This window comes from Coregonus lavaretus, assembly GCF_964263955.1.
Source record: "Coregonus lavaretus genome assembly, contig: HAP1_SCAFFOLD_4321, whole genome shotgun sequence".
Lineage (NCBI taxonomy): Eukaryota > Metazoa > Chordata > Actinopteri > Salmoniformes > Salmonidae > Coregonus > Coregonus lavaretus.
Window position 1 is genome coordinate 261 of NW_028158244.1, and position 23,663 is coordinate 23,923.

Below are 23,663 nucleotides of genomic sequence, written 5' to 3' on the forward strand. Positions count from 1 at the left end.
CTCCTCTTCTCCTCCTCCTCCTCCTCTTCCTCCTCTTCCTCCTCCTCCTCTTCTTCTTCCTCTTCTTCCTCCTCCTTCTCTTCTTCCTCTTCTTCCTCCTCCTCAGGGCCGATGAGATTGAAATGGTGATGACAGATCTGGAGAGAGCAATCAGGTTAGTCTCCACCCCTTTATGGCCTTGGTAATTATTGGATGTTATAAACTGGGTGGTTCAAGACCTGAATGCTGATAGGCTGACAGCGGTGGTATATCAGGACCGTATACCAAGGGTATGACAAAAACATTAATTTTTACTCTTCTAATTACGATGTTAACCAGTTTACGTTGTCTCTGTCTCTTTCTGTCTGTCTCTCTCTTCCTCTCTCTCTCTCTCTCTGTCTGTCTGTCCTGTCTGTCTCTGTCTGTCTGTCTGCTCTGTCTGTCTGTCTCTCTCTCTCTCTGTCTCTCTCTCCTCTCTCTCTCTCTCTCTCTCTCTCTCTCTCTCTCCTCTCTCTCTCCTCTTCTCTCTCTGTCTCTCTCTCTCTGTCTCTCTCTCTCTGTCTCTCTCTCTCTCGTCTCTCTTCTCTCTGTCTCTCTCTCTCTCTCTCTCTCTCTCTCTCTTCTCTCTCTCTCTCTCTCTCTCTCTCTCTCTCTGTCTCTCTCTCTCTGTCTCTCTCTCTCTCTGTCTGTCTCTCAGAGGGCGGAGGTAGCACAGAGGGAGGGCGGACACTCTGAGGGAGCAGCTGACCTCTTCTAACCAATCCCTGCAGCTGACTACCCAGATCCAGACCACCCCAGACACGGTACGCTGTTATTGGTTGGTAGAGTATGGATTGCTGAGAGAGGTGGATTTGGTTGGCTGATTGCTGATAGAGGTGGAGTTGGTTGGCTGATTGCTGATAGAGGTGGATTTGGTTGGCTGATTGCTGATAGAGGTGGATTTGGTTGGCTGATTGCTGATAGAGGTGGATTTGGTTGGCTGATTGCTGATAGAGGTGGATTTGGTTGGCTGATTGCTGATAGAGGTGGATTTGGTTGGCTGATTGCTGATAGAGGTGGATTTGGTTGGCTGATTGCTGAGAGAGGTGGATTTTCTTTAGTCCTAGGAGCAGATGCATTATGATCAGTATACCCCAAAGAATTGGTTGATAGATTGATTGGTTCATTGTTTTTTTGATTGATTTATACTTTAACTTATAGGAGCAGACTGTTGTGATTTATAGCTTGATTTAATTATGTATTGATTGGTTAATTGATGAATGGATTGATGTACAGTGAGGGGGAAAAGGTTTTTGATCCCCTGCTGATTTTGTACGTTTGCCCACTGACAAAGACATGATCAGTCTATAATTTTAATGGTAGGTTTATTTGAACAGTGAGAGACAGAAAAACAACAACAAAAATCCAGAAAAACGCATGTCAAAAATGTTATAAATTGATTTTGCATTTTTATGAGGGAAATAAGTATTTGACCCCCTCTCAATAAGAAAGATTTCTGGCTCCCAGGTTGTCTTTTATACAGGTAACGAGCTGAGATTAGGACCACACTCTTAAAGGGAGTGCTCCTAATCTCAGCTTGTTACCTGTATAAAAGACACCTGTCCACAGAAGCAATCAATCAATCAGATTCCAAACCTCTCCACCATGGCCAAGTCCAAAGAGCTCTCCAAGGATGTCAGGGACAAGATTGTAGACCTACACAAGGCTGGAATGGGCTACAAGACCATCGCCAAGCAGCTTGGTGAGAAGGTGACAACAGTTGGTGCGATTATTCGCAAATGGAAGAAAGAACTGTCAATCTCCCTCGGCCTGGGGCTCCATGCAAGATCTCACCTCGTGGAGTTGCAATGATAATAATAATAAATAATATGCCATTTAGCAGACGCTTTTATCCAAAGCGACTTACAGTCATTGCGTGCATACATTTTTTTTTTTTTTTGTGTATGGGTGGTCCCGGGGATCGAACCCACTACCTTGGCGTTACAACCGCCGTGCCGCGTTACAAGCGCCGTGCTCTACCAGCTGAGCTACAGAGGACCAGGCCATTATTATTATATTATTATTATTATTAACAAAGGAGTGGCTCAAGAAGAAGCACATTAAGGTCCTGGAGTGGCCTAGCCAGTCTCCAGACCTTAATACCATAGAAAATCTGTGGAGGGAGCTGAAGGTTCGAGTTGCCAAACATCAGCCTCGAAACCTTAATGACTTGGAGAAGATCTGCAAAGAGGAGTGGGACAAAACCCTCCTGAGATGTGTGCAAACCTGGTGGCCAACTACAAGAAACGTCTGACCTATGTGATTGCCAACAAGGGTTTTGCCACCAAGTACTAAGTAATGTTTTGCAGAGGGGTCAAATACTTATTTCCCTCATTAAAATGCAAATCAATTTATAACATTTTTGACATGCGTTTTTCTGGATGTTTTTGTTGTTATTCTGTCTCTCACTGTTCAAATAAACCTACCATTAAAATTATAGACTGATCATTTCTTTGTCAGTGGGCAAACGTACAAAATCAGCAGGGGATCAAATACTTTTTTCCCTCACTGTATGTTTTGACCTATGAGCAGACTGTTGTGATTGGTTGATTGATTGGTGTATTGATGTATGTGTTGGCCTATAGGACCAGGCAGTGGAGGTGGTGTCCCGCTCCAGTCTGGAGGCAGAGCTCGGGGGCCAAGGACAGAGACATGGTTCAGCTGGTGGAAGATGTCCAGAGACTGCAGGCCAGCCTTTCTAAACTCAGAGAGAGCTCCACCACACAGATCACACAGCTTCAACTACAACTGAGCACCAAGACTGCCACCTTCAAGGTAGGCTACAGTGGCTTGCGAAAGTATTCACCCCCCTTGGCATTTTTCCTATTTTGTTGCCTTACAACCTGGAATTAATATGGATTTTTTTGGGGGTTTGTATCATTTGATTTACACAACATGCCTACCACTTTGAAGATGCAAAATATATTTTCTTGTGAAACAAACAAGAAATAAGAAAAAAAAAATAGAAAACTTGAGCGTGCATAACTATTCACCCCCTAAAAAGACAATACTTTGTAGTGCCACTTTTTGCAGCAATTACAGCTTCAAGTCTCTTGGGGTTTGTCTCTATAAGCTTGGCACATCTAGCCACTGGGATTTTTGCCCATTATTCAAGGCAAAACTGCTCCAGCTCTTTCAAGTTGGATGGGTTCCGCTGGTGTACAGCAATCTTTAAGTCATACCACAGATTCTCAATTGGATTGAGGTCTGGGCTTTGACTAGGCCATTCCAAGACATTTAAATGTTTTCCCTTAAACCACTCGAGTTTTGCTTTAGCAGTATGCTTATGGTCATTGTCCTGCTGGAAGGTGAACCTCCGTCCCAGTCTCAAATCTCTGGAAGACTGAAACAGGTTTCCCTCAAGAATTTCCCTGTATTTAGCGCAATCCATCATTCCTTCAATTCTTACTAGTTTCCCAGTCCCTGCCGATGAAAAACATCCCCACAGCATGATGCTGCCACCACCATGCTTCACTGTGGGGATGGTGTTCTTGTGGTGATGAACGGTGTTGGGTTTGTGCCAGACATAGCGTTTTCCTTGATGGCCAAAAAGCTCAATTTTAGTCTCATATGACCAGAGTACCTTCTTCCATATGTTTGGGGAGTCTCCCACATGCCTTTTGGTGAACACCAAACGTGTTTGCTTATTTTTTTCTTTAAGCAATGGCTTTTTTCTGGCCACTCTTCCATAAAGCCCAGCTCTGTGGAGTGTACGGCTTAAAGTGGTCCTATGGACAGATACTCCAATCTCCGCTGTGGAGCTTTGCAGCTCCTTCAGGGTTATCTTTGGTCTCTTTGTTGCCTCTCTGATTAAAGCCCTCCTTGGCTGGTCCGTGAGTTTTGGTGGGCGGCCCTCTCTTGGCAGGTTTGTTGTGGTGCCATATTCTTTCCATCTTTTGATAATGGATTGAATGGTGCTCCGTGGGATGTTCAAAGGTTCTGATATTTTTTTATAACCCAACCCTGATCTGAACTTCTCCACAACTTTGTCCCTGACCTGTTTGGAGAGCTCCTTGGTCTTCATGGTGTCGCTTGCTTGGTGGTGCCCCTTGCTTAGTGGTGTTACAGACTCTGGGGCCACTCAGAACAGGTGTATATATACTGAGATCATGTGACACTTAGATTGCTCACATGTGGACTTAATTTAAATAATTATGTGACTTCTGAAGGTAATTTATTGCACCAGATCTTATTTAGGGGCTTCATAGCAAAGGGGGTGAATACATATGCACGCACCACTTTTCCGTTATTTATTGTTTCGAATTTTTTGAAACAAGTTATGTTTTTCATTTCACTTCACCAATTTGGACTATTTTGTGTATGTCCGTTACATGAAATCCAAATAAAAATCCATTTAAATTACAGGTTGTAATGCAACAAAATAGGAAAAACACCAAGGGGGATGAATAATTTTGCAAGGCACTGTATATATATACACACACACCTCTCTCTCACTCACACACACACACACACACACACACACACACACCTCTCACACACACACACCCGCTCACAACCTCACACGTGTATGTAAAAGTTGATTGTCATTATACTGTCTGTCTGGGAGTTTCCATCCTCCTCATCCATCATTCATTTAATCTCTTCCCCTCCCTCTCTTCTGTCCTCCCCCTCTCTTCTGTCCTCCCTCTCTCTCTCTCTCTCTCTCTCTCTCTCTCTCTCTCTCTCTCTCTCCACCCATATCCTCTCATCCTCTGCTCTCATCCTCTCTCTCCTCCTTTCTCTCTTCTGTCCTCCCTCTCTCTCTCTCTCCACCCATATCCTCTCATCCTCTGCTCTCATCCTCTGCTCTCATCCTCTCTCTCCTCCTTTCTCTCTTCTGTCCTCCTTCTCTCTCTCTCTCCACCCATATCCTCTCATCCTCTGCTCTCATCCTCTCTCTCCTCCTTTCTCTCCTCTCCTCCTCTCTCTCTCTCTCTCCACCCATATCCTCTCATCCTCTGCTCTCATCCTCTCTCTCCTCCTTTCTCTCCTCTCCTCCTCTCTCTCTCTCTCCACCCATATCCTCTCATCCTCTGCTCTCATCCTCTCTCTCCTCCTTTCTCTCCTCTCCTCTTCTCTCTTTCCCTCCCTCTCTTCTTTCTAGCAACTGGAGCAAAAGCTTCAGGAACAGGCTGACTATGAGGAGGTGAAGAAAGAGCTCAGGTGAGTATGCAAACATGTGTGTTGTACCCTGAGTACGCTGTTCTTGCTCCAAATACTGACCTAATTTAGTTAGTGATTGATGTCCTAGTAGCCCTGGGGTGTCTGCGGTTCTCTAACAGTGTTACAAGGGAAGCATGTCCTCTTGCCCTCCGTTCTATAACTCAGTACTTTGTGTTTATTAGCTTGGTACTGCGTGTGTGTTTGAATGGATCCTTTATTTGTACAAACCACTGCGGATAATCAACCAAAAGGGTATACCACAAAACAGTATCAGTGAGTTAGCGAGGTAGATATTCAGAAATGACTTTTATTTTGAATTGACTCTACAACCAAAAACACATATCTCAGTTTAGCTTTATTAATAAACGAGAAAATCAATAGTTATTTCTGGTAGTTTTTTTAAAGTTAGCTGGCGAACACATGGAACCTGCCCCGTCATACAGTGGCTTCAGAAAGTATTCATACCCCTTGACTCATGCCACATTTAGTTGTTACAGCCTTATTAAATATTATTGATTAAATATATTTTCAAGAATTCAAAGTTGATTAAAAAATTTAAAAAATGTTTGCCTATCTACACACAATACCCAACAAAGTGAAAACATGTTTTTTTTTTAACAAAACAGTTTTTCGTTGCTAGACAACCATTTGCAGGTCTTGCCGTAGATTTTCAAGTAGAGTTAAGTCAAAACTGTAACATTGGCCGCTCAGGAACATTCATGTCATTCACTGTGTTCTTGGTAAGCGATTCCAGTGTAGATTTGGCCTTGTGTTTTAGGTTATTGTCCTGCTGAAAGGTGAATTCATCTCCCAGTGTCTGGTGGAAAGCAGGCTGAAACTGGTTTTCCTCTAGTCTCCCAGTGTCTGGTGGAAAGCAGACTGAAACAGGTTTTCCTCTAGTCTCCCAGTGTCTGGTGGAAAGCTGACTGAAACAAGTTTTCCTCTAGTCTCCCAGTGTCTGGTGGAAAGCGGACTGAAACTGGTTTTCCTCTAGTCTCCCAGTGTCTGGTGGAAAGCAGACTGAACCAGGTTTTCCTCTAGTCTCCCAGTGTCTGGTGGAAAGCAGACTGAAACAGGTTTTCCTCTAGTCTCCCAGTGTCTGGTGGAAAGCAGACTGAAACAGGTTTTCCTCTAGTCTCCCAGTGTCTGGTGGAAAGCAGACTGAACCAGGTTTTCCTCTAGTCTCCCAGTGTCTGGTGGAAAGCAGACTGAACCAGGTTTTCCTCTAGTCTCCCAGTGTCTGGTGGAAAGCAGACTGAAACAGGTTTTCCTCTTGGATTCTGCCTGTGCTTAGCTCCATTCCGTCGTTTACTTTTATTTATTTTTTTAAATTTACTCCCAAGACTTAACGATGACAAGCACACCCATAACAGGATGCAGCCAACACTATGCTTGAAAATATGGAGAGTGGTTCTCAGTAATGTGTTGTATTGGATTTGCCTCAAACATAACACTTTGTATTCAGTACAAAAAGGTCATTGCTTTGCCACGTTTTGTTTGCAGTATTACTTAAGGGCCTTGTTGCAAACAGGATGCATGTTTTGGAATATTTGTATTCTGTACAGGCTTTCTTCCTTTTCACTCTGTCAATTAGATTAGTATTGTGGAGTAACTACAATGTTGTTGATCCATCTCAGTTTTCTCCTATCACAGCCATTAACTCTGTAACTGTTTTAAAGTCACCATTGGCTTCATGGTGAAATCCCTGCGCGGTTTCCTTCCTCTCCGGGACCTGAGTAGGGAAGGACGCCTGTATCTTTGTAGTGATTGGTTGTGTTGATACACCATCCAAAGTGTAATTAATAACACAATGCTGAAAGGGATATTCAATGTCTGCTTTTTATTTGTTTTTACCCATCTACCAATAGGTGCCTTCTTTGCAAGGCATTGGAAAACCTCCCTGGTCTTTTGTGTTTTGAATATGTGTTTGAAATTCACTGCTCGACTCAGGGACTGCCCAGAACCCGAAATTAGAAATAACTTCCTATGTTAGTAAATCCATTAGCTGCTCCTCTGTCACTCCATGGCTCATGAGAAAGCTCAGAGTATGGCTGATAGCTACTTTTCATCACTCGAGGAACATTATTATTTCTTGAGAAGTAATCTCTCCTGTTTTATATTTGACCAAGTTGAAGCACCTTTGACCACCTACGTTTTTGAACCAAGTTCAACCCACACACCGCCCACTCCACCCAGTTAGAGAGAGGGGAATCTTGGGAGTTGTAGGAATTTACTCAAATGGCAATTGAGAACATCAGGACTGAGATATTTAGACTCAGACATCGTTTTGAAATGTGATTTTGTGTGAATACGTCTACTCTGGATTACTGAAAACAACAACATGGGTAAAATATTATTTTAATGAGCCAAGTCTCTCTTTCTCTCTCTCTCGCTCCACAGCATCCTCAAGTCTATGGAGTTTGGCCCATCGGACAGCTCAGTGCAGGTACAGAGAAAACTCTTCCTCTTCCTCTGCATGGAGACAGACAGACTTCTGTAAATACTGCTGATGTGTATTACTGTTCTCCTTTATCTTACCACCCCCCCTCTCTACCTCTCTACCTCTCTACCTCTCTACCTCTCTCTCTCTCTCTCTCTCTCTCTCTCTCTCTCTCTCTCTCTCTCTCTCTCTCTCTGTCTCTCTCTCTCTCTCTCTCTCTCTCTCTCTCTCTCTCTCTCTCTCTTCTCTCTCTCTCTCTCTCTCTCTCTCTCTCTCTCTCTCTCTCTCTCTCTCTCTCTCTCTCTCTCTCTCTCTCTCTCTCTCTACTCTCTACCTCTCTCTCTCTCTCTCTCTCTCTCTACCTCTCTCTCTCTACCCCTCTCTACTTCTTTCTCTCTCTCTCTCTCTCTCTCTCTCTCTCTCTCTCTCCTCTCTCTCTCTCTCTCTCTCTCTCTCTCTCTCTCTCTCTCTCTACCTCTCTACCTCTTTCTCTCTCTCTCAGGAGATGTCTAAACCCCTGGAAGTGTTGTTGTTGGAGAAGAATCGTAGTCTGCAGTCTGAGAGTTCCTCTCTGCGAATCGCAAACACTGAGCTGAGCGGTGAGTCAGTCTGCCCTGGGGGTTAGGGTCTGGGGGTTACAGCCTGGGACCTAAGGTGGTTACCAACACACAGCATTGAGTCTAAACCAGTCCTTCACTTAGACTGATATGGGTCCCTGTACTATTTGTATTACGGTGCTAGATTGGACTGGCTGGGGACAGGACCAGAATCAGGTGGGTAGTGGATGGAACCGGTTCTTGTCTGGAAGACTCTTCTTTTAAGTGTAATTTAAAAACTTAGCTGACACTCAACACTCAAACTGACATTCTCTCTGATAATGATTTATTCTGGCTGAATGTTTTAATTGTAGTATCACTAGAAAAACAACAGCAAGAAACCAACCAGTCATACAATGAAACCAACCAGTCATACAATGAAACCAACCAGTCATACAATGAAACCAACCAGTCATACGATGAAACCAACCAGTCATACAATGAAACCAACCAGTCATACAATGTGGATTGAATAAAGACTGGAACTCATTAAATCTTCATTTCATAGACATTCCCACGTGTGTTTTAAATCTGGCACCAAGGCTTTTTACTGGAGCTGCACGCTGTTCTCCTCTATTCAGATTAGGTTTATATTTTTTGCTGCTTCAAGTGACATTTTGTCAGGATTAAATATACCGGAGGGTTCATATTCAAATGTGTGTTGCAGTTGGCATGATTATTCCATGTTCAGTGCTGACAGAATTCAGGTAAAGGGGACGTTCACTGATTTATCTCTTCATGTTAAAGTTAGCTGCACAACATCTTGCATACCAGAGATGAGAAAATATTAGCTTTTGTGATAATGGGATGTTCCTATACAATCCACCTGGCAACATACTCAGTTTATAATGGGAGGTTCCTATACAATCCACCTGGCAACATGTTCAGTTTATAATGGGATGTTCCTATACAAAATACCTGGCAACATGTTCAGTTTATAATGGGATGTTCCTATACAATCCACCTGGCAACATACTCAGTTTATAATGGGAGGTTCCTATACAATCCACCTGGCAACATGTTCAGTTTATAATGGGATGTTCCTATACAAAATACCTGGCAACATGTTCAGTTTATAATGGGATGTTCCTATACAATCCACCTGGCAACATGTTCAGTTTTAGGAAGACAGAGTGCTTGACTTAGTGTCAACAGTGCTGTGCAGTCTCTACATTTGGCATAACTTTTTCCCCGCTGGATAATGACTGACTGGCCATTTTTATCAAGAGCAGGTTTTTGTACACACACTTTTGTTTGTTGTTGTCTCGACAAATAACAATGTCCAAATCACTGTCTGGAATGGTATGATTAAGTGCCCAGAAAGACTGCAACATCAAATTGTTAATAACATGACATTTTTCTGGAGCTAAAGACTGAACAAAGGATTCATAAAAAAGCAATCAAGTTCCTCCTGACAATGAGGCCATCACAACCATATCCTGCACCCTCACAGACGACCAGTCAGAGCGCTCTATACTGCCGTCAGGCCCAATCAGATTCACTGTTATACTGTAGCGGTGCAGCCACTCCACCAATGGTCCCTGAAAATAGTAAAGACAAGTAACTAAGGGAAGAGAGAAATTGGGAGTCCTGACTGGACCCCTCCCTGCCTGGCAGACTCAGGGCTGCTGACTGGACCCCCCCCTCCCTGCCTGGCAGACTCAGGGCTGCTGACTGGACCCCTCCCTGCCTGCCAGACTCAGGGCTGCTGACTGGACCCCTCCCTGCCTGCCAGACTCAGGGCTGCTGACTGGACCCCCCCCTCCCTGCCTGGCAGACTCAGGCCTGCTGACTGGACCCCTCCCTGCCTGCCAGACTCAGGGCTGCTGACTGGACCCCTCCCTGCCTGGCAGACTCAGGGCTGGGCAGCAGCCATTTTGACTGATTTAAGTGCTTCCTTTTTTCTTCCAGGTTGTCGCTTACAAGAAAGGTTCAAATCACAAATGCATGTGCATCTTGTCTGGGGCGTTTAGCAAAGAAGAGAGAGAGAAAATCAATTTATTAAAAAATAAACGTAATAAATAACCTTTTTTTAGTTTTTGTATTTTCCGATCCCTTTTTTGTTGACTCCCCCATAATGCATTGTGTTTGACCTTTCTTGTAGGGTCAGCCGGGCGGAAAGGGAAAGAGGTGTCCGTGGAGGAGACCACCACACCCAGTACCCCCTCCCTGCCTCCTCCTCTTCTCCCCCACTCCCCCCAGCTCCTCCTGCCCCGGATCCTCTCCGACCCCCCTAACACCTCCACCACCAACGGGACACACCCCTTCACCCCCACGGGTATCGGCCAGGACTTCTACAGCCCCCCCTTCCCTCTGGTGGGGGGCAAGATGTCCCTCAACTCCCTCCTGCAGCGCCAGCTCATGCAGACGTTCTACTCCAAAGCCCTGCAGGAGTCCACTCAGGGAGCAGCTCTGCTGTTCGCCCCTGTCCACTACACCCCTACCTCCACCCCTGGCCCAGGGTCTAGCTCTGTCCCCCTCTCGGCCAGCCCCCTGCCCCCCCAGCAGTCTCCTGCAGGCCCAGATGTGAGCGGTAGTGGCAGTGCCCCGTCCCCCTCTCCCAGCCAGTGTGAGGGGACCGGGGGCAGTGTGTCTGATGGGGAGGACATGGACACCTCAGAGATCGCCCGGCAGATCAAGGAGCAGCTGATTAAACACAACATTGGCCAGCGGGTGTTTGGCCACTATGTACTGGGCCTGTCCCAGGGCTCGGTCAGTGAGATCCTGGCTCGGCCCAAACCCTGGAGCAAGCTGACCATCCGGGGGAAAGAGCCCTTCCACAAGATGAGGCAGTTCCTGTCTGATGAGCAGAACATCCTGGCATTACGCAGCATACAGGGACGGCAGAGAGGTGAGAGGCATGTCTGTCTGTCTGTCTGTCTGTCTGTCTGTCTGCCTGTCTGCCTGTCTGCCTGTCTGCCTGTCTGCCTGTCTGCCTGTCTGCCTGTCTGTGTGTTTTCACAAACCTTTCCTCTGTTAATATGGTCTATCTATTAGTTGTCTTGCGTCACACCTGTGTCTGTCAGTGAGGGTCTGCTGCTTTAGTCATCCAGAAAGGCCTCCAAGCCTCCCTTAACCATCCATGATCAATACTGAAACCTTCACACATCAACGGTATTGACCAACAGGAGGGCAGGGCTGCAGTTTACCAGTCAGGTCCAACGGTATTGACCAACAGGAGGGCAGGGCTGCAGTTTACCAGTCAGGTCCAACGGTATTGACCAAACAGGAGGGCAGGGCTCCAGTTTACCAGTCAGGTCCAACGGTATTGACCAAACAGGAGGGCAGGGCTACAGTTTACCACAGTCACATTCGATCGGCCAGACCTGCTGTTTCCGCGTCAGAGCATTTGATCTCTGCTCTGTGTGTTTTCAGGGAGTGGACAGACAGACCTTCTTTAAATGCCTTAACCCTCTGTTTAAGCTGTCAGTCCTATGTTTACCCTGTCGTACAGTTCAGTAGCTATGTTTTGTCATTTTGTGGAACATGCTTTATTGATAAAATTAAATACAGGTGCACATCGAAGCAGAAAGTTGGCGTTGAAGTTGAAGCAACGTGTGTTTTTTGTTTTGACAGAGGGCCCAGGCCAACCCCTTAGCCGTGCACAGGACGCACCGAAGCGGAGAGCCAGCTCTGACCAAGCCTCGCGGACAGGTCTGTCCCTACACACACACTTCTGTTTCTGTCCTTGTGGCGTGGCTTTGGATGATGTGTGCCTGTGTTGTGCATGTAACCCCCCACACAGTGGGACGTGCATCAGAGGAAGGCCAACGTGTATAATTTAGAGAGTTAATGAGCAGACAGTCGGTTTCAGCTGTAGGGTGACGTCTGTCTGTCTATGTGGGGGGTGGGGCGTCTTGCTGTAATATCTCTGTAGATCGACTATAATACTGTGCCTTTGTAAACAGTACCTGTTTGAAATTACCTTTCACTTGGTGGTATGTCTAACCTCCCTCCCTCTCCCCTTGTCCAGGTAACATCACCATATGTATCCGTACTCCGGAGTGTGGTTCAGACGAGGCCATCAAGTCTATCCTGGAGCAGGCCAAAAGAGAGCTGCAGGTGCAGAAATCTGGTGAGTGTCCTCTCCTCTCTGCACTATGGTGGACTAGGATGACAGTTGTCCCTTGATGATCCATTATATATATATATATATATATATATATATATATAGTGGTCTTTCTTGTCACATTCTGTTTGTCTTATTCAAAGGTCTAAGAAGGTAGTACTCTCACTTTATTCAGTATTGGCTGTTAGCGTGTGTGTGTGTGTGTGTGTGCGTGTGCGTGTGCGCGTGCGTGCGTGCGTGCGAGAGATACTGTCTCTGATATCCGTTGTCTTCTTTCTCCGTCCAGCAGACTTCTCCCATGGTACTTCCCCTGGTGGGGGGCTGAGAGGAGCAGGAGGAGGAGGTGGTGGTTCGGACGAGGCCATCCGATCCATCCTAAAGCAAGCTCGAAGAGAGATGGAGGCCCAAAAGGCTGCTGTGGAACCCATCCTCAAAGCCTCCTCCTCTTCCTCCCAGAGGGACGTACTGGTCTCCCATCTGGCTGCCTCCTTCCCTGCCTCCACCCCCCTGGCTCTCTCCCTGAAGAAACCCCCCACCGCCCTCCCAGTCTCCCCCTCCTCGCCCTCTACAGTCATGGACTTCAGCTCTAGTGTGAAGAGGGAGGACAGGGGAGTGTCGATGCCAGACGGCCTGGCTGACGGGGTGCCCAGGCTGGGTCGGAGCTCCGAGGGGTCTGCCCGGGCTGGAGGGGTGCACTGGAGGGAGCAGTGGTGGAGCAACATGAACCCAGACCCCCGCAGAGATAAACCCACACTGGGGGGAGAGGAGAACCACACCCAGGCCTGCAGTGCTACACCTGCACCGGGGGGAGAGGAGAACCACACCCAGGCCTGCAGTGCTACACCTGCACCGGGGGGAGAGGAGAACCACACCCAGGAGGACTCGAAAGAGGTGAGTACCACAGTCAGAATATACACACACACCAGCCCTGAGTGAGAACACAGTGACTCACTACTGAAGAGAGGCCTGGTGAGAACAGTGACTCACTACTGAAGAGAGGCCTGGTTGAGAACACAGTGACTCACTACTGAAGTGAGGCCTGGTGAGAACACAGTGACTCACTACTGAAGAGAGGCCTGGTGAGAACACAGTGACTCACTACTGAAGAGAGTCCTGGTGAGAACACAGTGACTCACTACTGAAGAGAGGCCTGGTGAGAACACAGTGACTCACTACTGAAGAGAGGCCTGGTGAGAACACAGTGACTCACTACTGAAGAGGCCTGGTTGAGAACAGTGACTCACTACTGAAGAGCGAGAGGGGGGGGATCTGGAGTGTCTGCCAGCTTACCTTTGTCTGTCATCATTCATCACAGCCATCCACACTCCCATTTTGTCTGTTAGTGTCTCACAGCCTTAATTTAAATCAACCCAGCTCTGAAGTTATCAATCAGTTTTGATCCCAATACAATTCAGAATATACTTAACCTAGTTAATGTGTGTGTGAGCTTATGTCTCTGTATCTGTTTAGCCATTCCATAATGTGTATGAGTGACTGACGTTTTAGTGTGTGTGTGTGTGTGTGTGTGTGTGTGTTAGGCACTGTCTCTGTCTCTAGGAAGTATGTGTGACGGCCTGGGGTCTGGTCGTAAACCCTGGAGCAAGATTACTTCCAGAGGCCTCCGCATGCAGCTGTGGCTGAACGGTGATCTGGGCCAGAACACACACATCGAGCCTGCTCACAACCAAGGTAATGGACTGTGTGTGTGTGTGTGTGTGTGTGTGTGTGTGTGTGTGTGTGTGTGTGTGTGTGTGTGTACTGTGTCTTGACAAACAACTGACAGACGTATGTATGGCTGACGATCATCTCTCAATCAGGCCCACCTCAATTTACAGTCAACTGCTGAGCTGTAAATGAACACCATTACACTGCTGGCTCATACAGCTCCACACACAGCCCTGGGTGAGAGCACTGCTCTCTTAGCCTGTTGATAGCTGTGGGTTGCTGCCATCATGTCAGCCTGTCCCCCCCTCCCTTCTCCCTCCCCAGCCCTGGTGTCAGGCCTCTGGGTGGGAGATGGCAGCAGAGTATGTCTCTCTCCAGGCGTAAAGAGGACATCATCTACACTGACAATTCTCCATGACTGCTCCATTCCAGCCTTCTGCAAAAACAGAACAGAGACAGGGAGGGGACAGAGGGGATTATGGGAGGGGAGAGAGATGAAGAGGGAGAAGGGATAGATGCAGATACCCTGTGAATACACCCCTTTTGTTGTTTGCCGATCTGAAGGAACTGGACAAGGTCTTCCAATGAGTTTAGAGGAGATTCAGCCACATTGTTAATACCTATTGGGTACTCAGTCAGACCTGCCAACACTGAGGGCTTTGAGGGGGTTTCCTTCTGTCTGGGCTTGTTGACTGCAGTGTGCTACGATGTCCCTGTCACTACACACCTCATTCCACTCATCATCAAGCCGTTGAAAAGTGCCAGGTCAAAAACAAAAAAATGTGCCCCCTTTGGGTGCCCAGGACCAAGATTAAGAAAACACTTAAATCCTTCTTCCTCCTGTGTAACCTACTGTACTGTCTGCTCCTACCCTGTGTTTCCTCTCTTCTCCAGCAGAGGGCACTCCCAGCCAGACCTCAGCCAGCTGCAGCCCTGCCCCGGAGTCTCCACTGAGCTCTGCTGAGGAGTCACTCAATGGTTTAGGGGGGGACCGGGACCCTCTGCCCCCCCCGGCCCCATCTCTGGAGCCCCCATCTGGTGAGCCCTCAGGGGGGGAGTCCCAGCCTGGCACGCCCCTGCCCCTCCCCGGCCCCATCACAGGCCTCAGCATCCAGGAGACGATAGCCATGTCCCCAGAACTGGACACCTACGTCCTCACCAAGAAGGTCAAGGAGGTGCTGACCGATAACAACCTTGGTGAGACTCACAGACCTTTTAGTGTACCTTCTCTCTCTCTGTTTTCTCCTTCCTTCTCTCTCTGTTTTCTCCTTCCTCCTCTCTGTTTTCTCCTTCCTTCTCTCTCTCTGTTTTCTCCTTCCTCCTCTCTGTTTTCTCCTTCCTCCTCTCTGTTTTCTCCTTCCTCCTCTCTCTCTCTGTTTTCTCCTTCCTCCTCTGTTTTCTCCTTCCTCCTCTCTGTTTTCTCCTTCCTCCTCTCTGTTTTCTCCTTCCTCCTCTCTGTTTTCTCCTTCCTCCTCTCTCTCTCTGTTTTCTCCTTCCTCCTCTCTGTTTTCTCCTTCCTTCTCTCTCTCTGTTTTCTCCTTCCTCCTCTCTCTGTTTTCTCCTTCCTCCTCTCTGTTTTCTCATTCCTCCTCTCTCTCTGTTTTCTCCTTCCTTCTCTCTGTTTTCTCCTTCCTTCTCTCTCTCTGTTTTCTCCTTCCTCCTCTCTGTTTTCTCCTTCCTCCTCTCTATTTGTTTTCTCCTTCCTTCTCTCTCTCTGTTTTCTCCTTCCTCCTCTCTCTGTTTTCTCCTTCCTCCTCTCTGTTTTCTCCTTCCTTCTCTCTCTCTGTTTTCTCCTTCCTCCTCTCTGTTTTCTCCTTCCTCCTCTCTCTCTGTTTTCTCCTTCCTCCTCTCTCTGTTTTCTCCTTCCTCCTCTCTCTGTTTTCTCCTTCCTCCTCTCTGTTTTCTCCTTCCTCCTCTCTCTCTGTTTTCTCATTCCTTCTCTCTCTGTTTTCTCCTTCCTTCTCTCTCTCTGTTTTCTCCTTCCTCCTCTCTGTTTTCTCCTTCCTCCTCTCTGTTTTCTCCTTCCTCCTCTCTCTCTCTGTTTTCTCCTTCCTCCTCTCTCTCTCTGTTTTCTCCTTCCTCCTCTCTGTTTTCTCCTTCCTCCTCTGTTTTCTCCTTCCTCCTCTCTGTTTTCTCCTTCCTCCTCTCTGTTTTCTCCTTCCTCCTCTCTCTCTCTGTTTTCTCCTTCCTCCTCTCTCTGTTTTCTCCTTCCTCCTCTCTGTTTTCTCCTACCTTCTCTCTGTTTTCTCCTTCCTTCTCTCTCTCTGTTTTCTCCTTCCTCCTCTCTGTTTTCTCCTTCCTCCTCTCTCTGTTTTCTCCTTCCTCCTCTCTGTTTTCTCCTTCCTCCTCTCTCTGTTTTCTCCTTCCTCCTCTCTGTTTTCTCCTTCCTTCTCTCTGTTTTCTCCTTCCTTCTCTCTCTCTGTTTTCTCCTTCCTCCTCTCTGTTTTCTCCTTCCTCCTCTCTGTCTGTTTTCTCCTTCCTCCTCTCTCTGTTTTCTCCTTCCTCCTCTCTGTTTTCTCCTTCCTCCTCTCTGTTTGTTTTCTCCTTCCTTCTCTCTCTCTGTTTTCTCCTTCCTCCTCTCTCTGTTTTCTCCTTCCTCCTCTCTGTTTTCTCCTTCCTTCTCTCTCTCTGTTTTCTCCTTCCTCCTCTCTCTGTTTTCTCATTCCTCCTCTCTGTTTTCTCCTTCCTCCTCTCTGTTTTCTCCTTCCTCCTCTCTGTTTTCTCCTTCCTCCTCTCTCTCTGTTTTCTCCTTCCTCCTCTCTCTGTTTTCTCCTTCCTCCTCTCTCTCTGTTTTCTCCTTCCTCCTCTCTCTGTTTTCTCCTTCCTCCTCTCTCTGTTTTCTCCTTCCTCCTCTCTGTTTTCTCATTCCTCCTCTCTGTTTTCTCCTTCCTCCTCTCTGTTTTCTCCTTCCTCCTCTCTGTTTTCTCCTTCCTCCTCTCTCCTCACCTATTTGTCTATTTTCTATTTTCCTTCTTTGTCGTTCTCTCTTAGTTTCACCCAATCTCTTTTTTCCTTTAGATTATTCATGAATTATCTCCAAATACAAGCTTGGATTTCCCAATCCATGGTGGTCTATTCAGACCTCCAGCCTGACCCCCTGTCGCTCTACCCTCTCTCCCCCCAGGGCAGCGTCTGTTTGGGGAGAGTATCCTGGGTCTGACCCAGGGCTCGGTGTCTGATCTGCTGGCTCGGCCCAAGCCCTGGCACAAGCTCAGTCTAAAGGGACGTGAGCCCTTCGTCCGCATGCAGCTCTGGCTGCAGGACCCACACAAAGTGGAGAAGCTGATGGACATGAAACGACTGGAGAAAAAAGGTAATGATCTCACAGACAGACAGACCAAACACACCCCGATGTGCTGATAGGACCGATTATGGACACGGACAATCACATGCTTTATTGGATGTGACATCATGTGACCCTCCAGGGGCCCACTGACAGTCTTCATCCTCCATCTTCATCATCATCAATAATAATGTTCCATTCATCTACTGCTTCCTGGTTCCTCCCGTTACAGCACTGTTCCATTCATCCACTGCTTCCTGCTTCCTGGGTCCATTCATCCACTGCTTCTTGGTTCCATTCATCCGCTGCTTCCTGGTTCCATTCATCCGCTGCTTCCTGGTTCCTCCCCTTTCAGCACTGTTCCATTTATCCACTGCTTCCTGGTTCCATTCATCCGCTGCTTCCTGGTTCCATTCATCCACTGCTTCCTGTTTCCATTCATCCGCTGCTTCTTGGTTCCATTCATCCGCTGCTTCCTGGTTCCATTCATCCCCTGCTTCTTGGTTCCATTCATCCGCTGCTTCCTGGTTCCATTCATCAGCTGCTTCCTGGTTCCTCCCCTTTCAGCACTGTTCCATTCATGAGCTGCTTCCTGGTTCCTCCCCTTTCAGCACTGTTCCATTCATCCACTGCTTCCTGGTTCCATTAATCCGCTGCTTCCTGGTTCCATTAATCCTCTGCTTCGTGGTTCCATTCATCCACTGCCTCCTGGTTGCATTCATCAGCTGCCTCCTGTTTGATTTCATCCCCTGCTTCCTGGTTTCCCCATCATTTATCTCTCCCTTGTGAGACTTAAAGGTAGAAACAGAGCGATGATGTTGCATTGCTCTGTTCCTCTCTCAGGCTGTACTGTAGATAGATATGAGAGAAAGGACAGAAGAGCAAAAGTAATGGACTTCAGCTGTTTGTAAAACATGATTTGCTAGTCAATGGAGTTGGCAAAAGCACAAACCGATCTCGGACCAGGCCTGGCTTCCCCAGCTGTCTCTGTGCAGGCTGTTAGTGACACCTGACCCCTCACACTGAGCATGCTGTCGTGACTTTTAACAGTAATCTGATGACTGTTATTTCTCTAATTAACTATGTTTAATTGTTACCCGATTTTAAATTAATCATGTAACAATTAACTCATTAGGATTTGGGGCACCACGAGAGCGGTTGTTTAAAGAGTCACCATCTCCCGAATGAAACTCTAAAAGGTCTTTACCTATCACATCTATAAACAGTCAACTTATTAATCATAACCTCGTATCATATCATCATTCTGAACATCGTAACCTCCTTGCATCTGCAAAAACCCCAGCCTTACTTATGATTCAGTACTACACAGATTGGTTTAATTATTTATTTACTAGCTAACTAAATGGTAACACAGGATAACATCCACACTTAATACATAAACAACAGGTCCCTAGCAGACTGACAACAACATGACTGCTTGTTACAAAAGAGAAAGAGGTAGAGAGACCGGGACAGAGACACTTAACGTTGGTACATTTAGAAACTACTCTCACTTATATTTCTCCTGTACTTTGCACTCAAACCGCCGCCCGCTTGGAGTAAGAAATAATGAATGTATTTATGTGAGGTGCTGCCGTGTAGCTCTCGCTCTCTGAAACGGGCCACCCTGGAAAGGGAGTTGGTCGGGCCAACTCACAGCTCGCTCGTAAGGCTCTGATTGTCCAACAGTTACAACAAGTCTTCTACTGTTTTTTTATATATACACACACACACATATATATATATATATATATATATATATATATATATATATATATATATATATATATATATATATATATATATACTGCTCAAAAAAATAAAGGGAACACTAAAATAACACATCCTAGATCAGAATGAATGAAATAATCTTATTAAATACTTTTTTCTTTACATAGTTGAATGTGCTGACAACAAAATCACACAAAAATTATCAATGAAAATCACATTTATCAACCCATGGAGGTCTGGATTTGGAGTCACCCTCAAAATTAAAGTGGAAAACCACACTACAGGCTGATCCAAAATTTGATGTAATGTCCTTAAAACAAGTCAAAATGAGGCTCAGTAGTGTGTGTGGCCTCCACGTGCCTGTATGACCTCCCTACAACGCCTGGGCATGCTCCTGATGAGGTGGCGGATGGTCTCCTGAGGGATCTCCTCCCAGACCTGGACTAAAGCATCCGCCAACTCCTGGACAGTCTGTGGTGCAACGTGGCGTTGGTGGATGGAGCGAGACATGATGTCCCAGATGTGCTCAATTGGATTCAGGTCTGGGGAACGGGCGGGCCAGTCCATAGCATCAATGCCTTCCTCTTGCAGGAACTGCTGACACACTCCAGCCACATGAGGTCTAGCATTGTCTTGCATTAGGAGGAACCCAGGGCCAACCGCACCAGCATATGGTCTCACAAGGGGTCTGAGGATCTCATCTCGGTACCTAATGGCAGTCAGGCTACCTCTGGCGAGCATATGGAGGGCTGTGCGGCCCCCCAAAGAAATGCCACCCCACACCATGACTGACCCACCGCCAAACCGGTCATGCTGGAACATGTTGCAGGCAGCAGAACGTTCTCCACGGCGTCTCCAGACTCTGTCACGTCTGTCACGTGCTCAGTGTGAACCTGCTTTCATCTGTGAAGAGCACAGGGCGCCAGTGGCGAATTTGCCAATCTTGGTGTTCTCTGGCAAATGCCAAACGTCCTGCACGGTGTTGGGCTGTAAGCACAACCCCCGCCTGTGGACGTCGGGCCCTCATACCACCCTCATGGAGTCTGTCTCTGACCGTTTGAGCAGACACATGCACATTTGTGGCCTGCTGGAGGTCATTTTGCAGGGCTCTGGCAGTGCTCCTCCTGCTCCTCCTTGCACAAAGGCGGAGGTAGCAGTCCTGCTGCTGGGTTGTTGCCCTCCTACGGCCTCCTCCACGTCTCCTGATGTACTGGCCTGTCTCCTGGTAGCGCCTCCATGCTCTGGACACTACGCTGACAGACACAGCAAACCTTCTTGCCACAGCTCGCATTGATGTGCCATCCTGGATGAGCTGCACTACCTGAGCCACTTGTGTGGGTTGTAGACTCCGTCTCATGCTACCACTAGAGTGAAAGCACCGCCAGCATTCAAAAGTGACCAAAACATCAGCCAGGAAGCATAGGAACTGAGAAGTGGTCTGTGGTCACCACCTGCAAAACCAGTCCTTTATTGGGGGTGTCTTGCTAATTGCCTATAATTTCTACCTGTTGTCTATTCCATTTGCACAACAGCATGTGACATTTATTGTCAATCAGTGTTGCTTCCTAAGTGAACAGTTTGATTTCACAGAAGTGTGAGTTACATTGTGTTGTTTAAGTGTTCCCTTTATTTTACACTGTATGTGTGTATATATATACACACATACAGTGGGGAGAACAAGTATTTGATACACTGCCAATTTTGCAGGTTTTCCTACTTACAAGCATGTAGAGGTCTGTAATTTTTATCATAGGTACACTTCAACTGTGAGAGACGGAATCTAAAACAAAAATCCAGAAAATCACATTGTATGATTTTTAAGTAATTAATTTGCATTTTATTGCATGACATAAGTATTTGATCACCTACCAAACAGTAAGAATTCCGGCTCTCACAGACCTGTTCGTTTTTCTTTAAGAAGCCCTCCTGTTCTCCACTCATTACCTGTATTAACTGCACCTGTTTGAACTCGTTACCTGTATAAAAGACACCTGTCCACACACTCGATCAAACAGACTCCAACCTCTCCACAATGGCCAAGACCAGAGCGCTGTGTAAGGACATCAGGGATAAAATTGTAGACCTGCACAAGGCTGGGATGGGCTACAGGACAATAGGCAAGCAGCTTGGTGAGAAGGCAACAACTGTTGGCGCAATTATTAGAAAATGGAAGAAGTTCAAGATGACAGTCAATCATCCTCGGTCTGGGGCTCCATGCAAGATCTCACCTCGTGGGGCATCAATGGTCATGAGGAAGGTGAGGGATCAGCCCAGAACTACACAGCAGGACCTGGTCAATGACCTGAAGAGAGCTGGGACCACAGTCTCAAAGAAAACCATTAGTAACACACTACGCCGTCATGGATTAAAATCCTGCAGCGCACGCAAGGTCACCCTGCTCAAGCCAGCGCATGTCCAGGCCCGTCTGAAGTTTGCCAAATTACCATCTGGATGATCCAGAGGAGGAATGGGAGGAATGGGAGAAGGTCATGTGGACTGATGAGACAAAAATATAGCTTTTTGGTCTAAACTCCACTCGCCGTGTTTGGAGGAAGAAGAAGGATGAGTGCAACCCCAAGAACACCATCCCAACCGTGAAGCATGGAGGTGGAAACATCATTCTTTGGGGATGCTTTTCTGCAAAGGGGACAGGACGACTGCACTGTATTGAGGAGAGGATGGATGGGGCCATGTATTGCGAGATCTTGGCCAACAACCTCCTTCCCTCAGTAAGAGCATTGAAGATGTGTCGTGGCTGGGTCTTCCAGCATGACAACGACCCGAAACACACAGCCAGGGCAACTAAGGCGTGGCTCCGTAAGAAGCATCTCAAGGTCCTGGAGTGGCCTAGCCAGTCTCCAGACCTGAACCCAATAGAAAATCTTTGGAGGGAGCTGAAAGTCCGTATTGCCCAGCGACAGCCCCGAAACCTGAAGAATCTGGAGAAGGTCTGTATGGAGGAGTGGGCCAAAATCCCTGCTGCAGTGTGTGCAAACCTGGTCAAGACCTACAGGAAACGTATGATCTCTGTAATTGCAAACAAAGGTTTCTGTACCAAATATTAAGTTCTGCTTTTCTGATGTATCAAATACTTATGTCATGCAATAAAATGCAAATTAATTACTTAAAAATCATACAATGTGATTTTCTGGATTTTTGTTTTAGATTCCGTCTCTCACAGTTGAAGTGTACCTATGATAAAAATTACAGACCTCTACATGCTTTGTAAGTAGGAAAACCTGCAAAATCGGCAGTGTATCAAATACTTGTTCTCCCCACTGTATATACATACATATCCTTTTTTTAAATATATATGTCCCTTTATTACATTCCAACCCCACCATCCCTCCCTAATTGGAGTAAACTAGTGAACAACAATGCTTAGGCCTCAACTACCAGCTTATACATACTATATACATTTTATGGACACAGTCAATAATTATATTTTGTTTGTTTTTACTCCTGAACTTCCTCCGATCATTTTCATGATGTCCATTTGGTATGCTTCTATATGCCATATCTTTCTAACTGTGCTCTTTCACAAAAGCTCACAATATATAACCTATATACTTATTATGGACACAGCATCCCTTACACTAGTTATCTTGTTGTTATTAGTTGTTGTTATTAGTCCCATCCTTCAGCTCCATTCAATACCTCCCATCTATCTCTTAACACCATCCATATTGGATTTATATTTGCCATATATTTTTCAACTGTACTGTGATGTTTTACAAAAGTTCTGAACCTTTCTATTCTCATAGTTTCTACAGTTTGTAAATTGAAAATAAATATCTTTGCTAAAAGTATTATTATATCATTGATCGATTGACTATGACTTTTCAGATTACCCAGTAGTGCTATCTGCAGGGTCAGCTCCATGCAAATATTGCAATCCTTCAGCCAGTCCTGGACCTGTGTCCAGAAACAAGCTACAAATGGACAGTACCAAAACCAATGATCTAATGATTCTGTCTCTTCACAGCCAATCTGTAGAGCTGGGAAGATTGTATCCCCCCCATACAAATAACATTCTATTGGTAGCAAGAATTTTATATAATAATTTAAATTGAACAATTCTAAGTTTTGAATCCGGTATCGTTTTGCGTATCAGTTCATAAACACTATGCCATGGAATCGGTACGTCAAAAATCTCTTCCCAACTATTTTGCAATCTATATGGGACGGCTGTCAATCTTTTGGTCCTTAAATGAAACTGATATTCTTTTTTATTTATCACAATTTTCTTTAACCAATTATGTTCTTTAATGCAAGGCTGACAGACAAGTTCCTTACTTTTTCCTCCTTCCACTTTCCTCTTCCATTTTTGCGGTAATGCTGCAATTATTTGTAAGTTTGGGTAGAGCAGACATTTCCATATGTTTTTGTTAGCTGCATGTGCGACATAACTCCACCATTCCTACCGATAATATAATTTACGAAGATTATACCTTTTTTAAGAAAATAACAGTTTTTTTATCAATTTGTATATTTCAGTTTAACCACAATATTTGTTGCAATATTTGTTCTGTCATTTCTGGAGGATTAAATTGAAATTGCAACCAACTTTCTATGGCTTGTTTTAGAAATAGTGATATTTGGGAGATTTCCTTTTCAAATACCTGAAAGTGAGGGGTTGTAATCTGAATAAAGGGAAAAAGTTCCTTCTTGAACATAGGGTGAGACAATCTTACTAGT

At 46.0% G+C, this 23,663-nt stretch overlaps 1 pseudogene across 1 annotated transcript in view; it reads left to right on the plus strand.

Moving 5' to 3' along the window:
* The first annotated feature begins 676 nt into the window (after positions 1 to 676).
* Positions 677 to 23,663, plus strand: part of LOC311124250 (homeobox protein cut-like 1) — a 30,968-nt pseudogene continuing 7,981 nt past the window's right edge. The window contains exons 1-12 of the transcript in view: positions 677 to 782; positions 2,604 to 2,793; positions 5,123 to 5,181; positions 7,582 to 7,627; positions 8,124 to 8,220; positions 10,322 to 11,068; positions 11,794 to 11,871; positions 12,191 to 12,292; positions 12,573 to 13,177; positions 13,825 to 13,975; positions 14,846 to 15,148; positions 17,076 to 17,264. The product of the transcript in view is annotated as a homeobox protein cut-like 1 (transcript). The remainder of the gene's footprint in view (positions 783 to 2,603; positions 2,794 to 5,122; positions 5,182 to 7,581; positions 7,628 to 8,123; positions 8,221 to 10,321; positions 11,069 to 11,793; positions 11,872 to 12,190; positions 12,293 to 12,572; positions 13,178 to 13,824; positions 13,976 to 14,845; positions 15,149 to 17,075; positions 17,265 to 23,663) is intronic.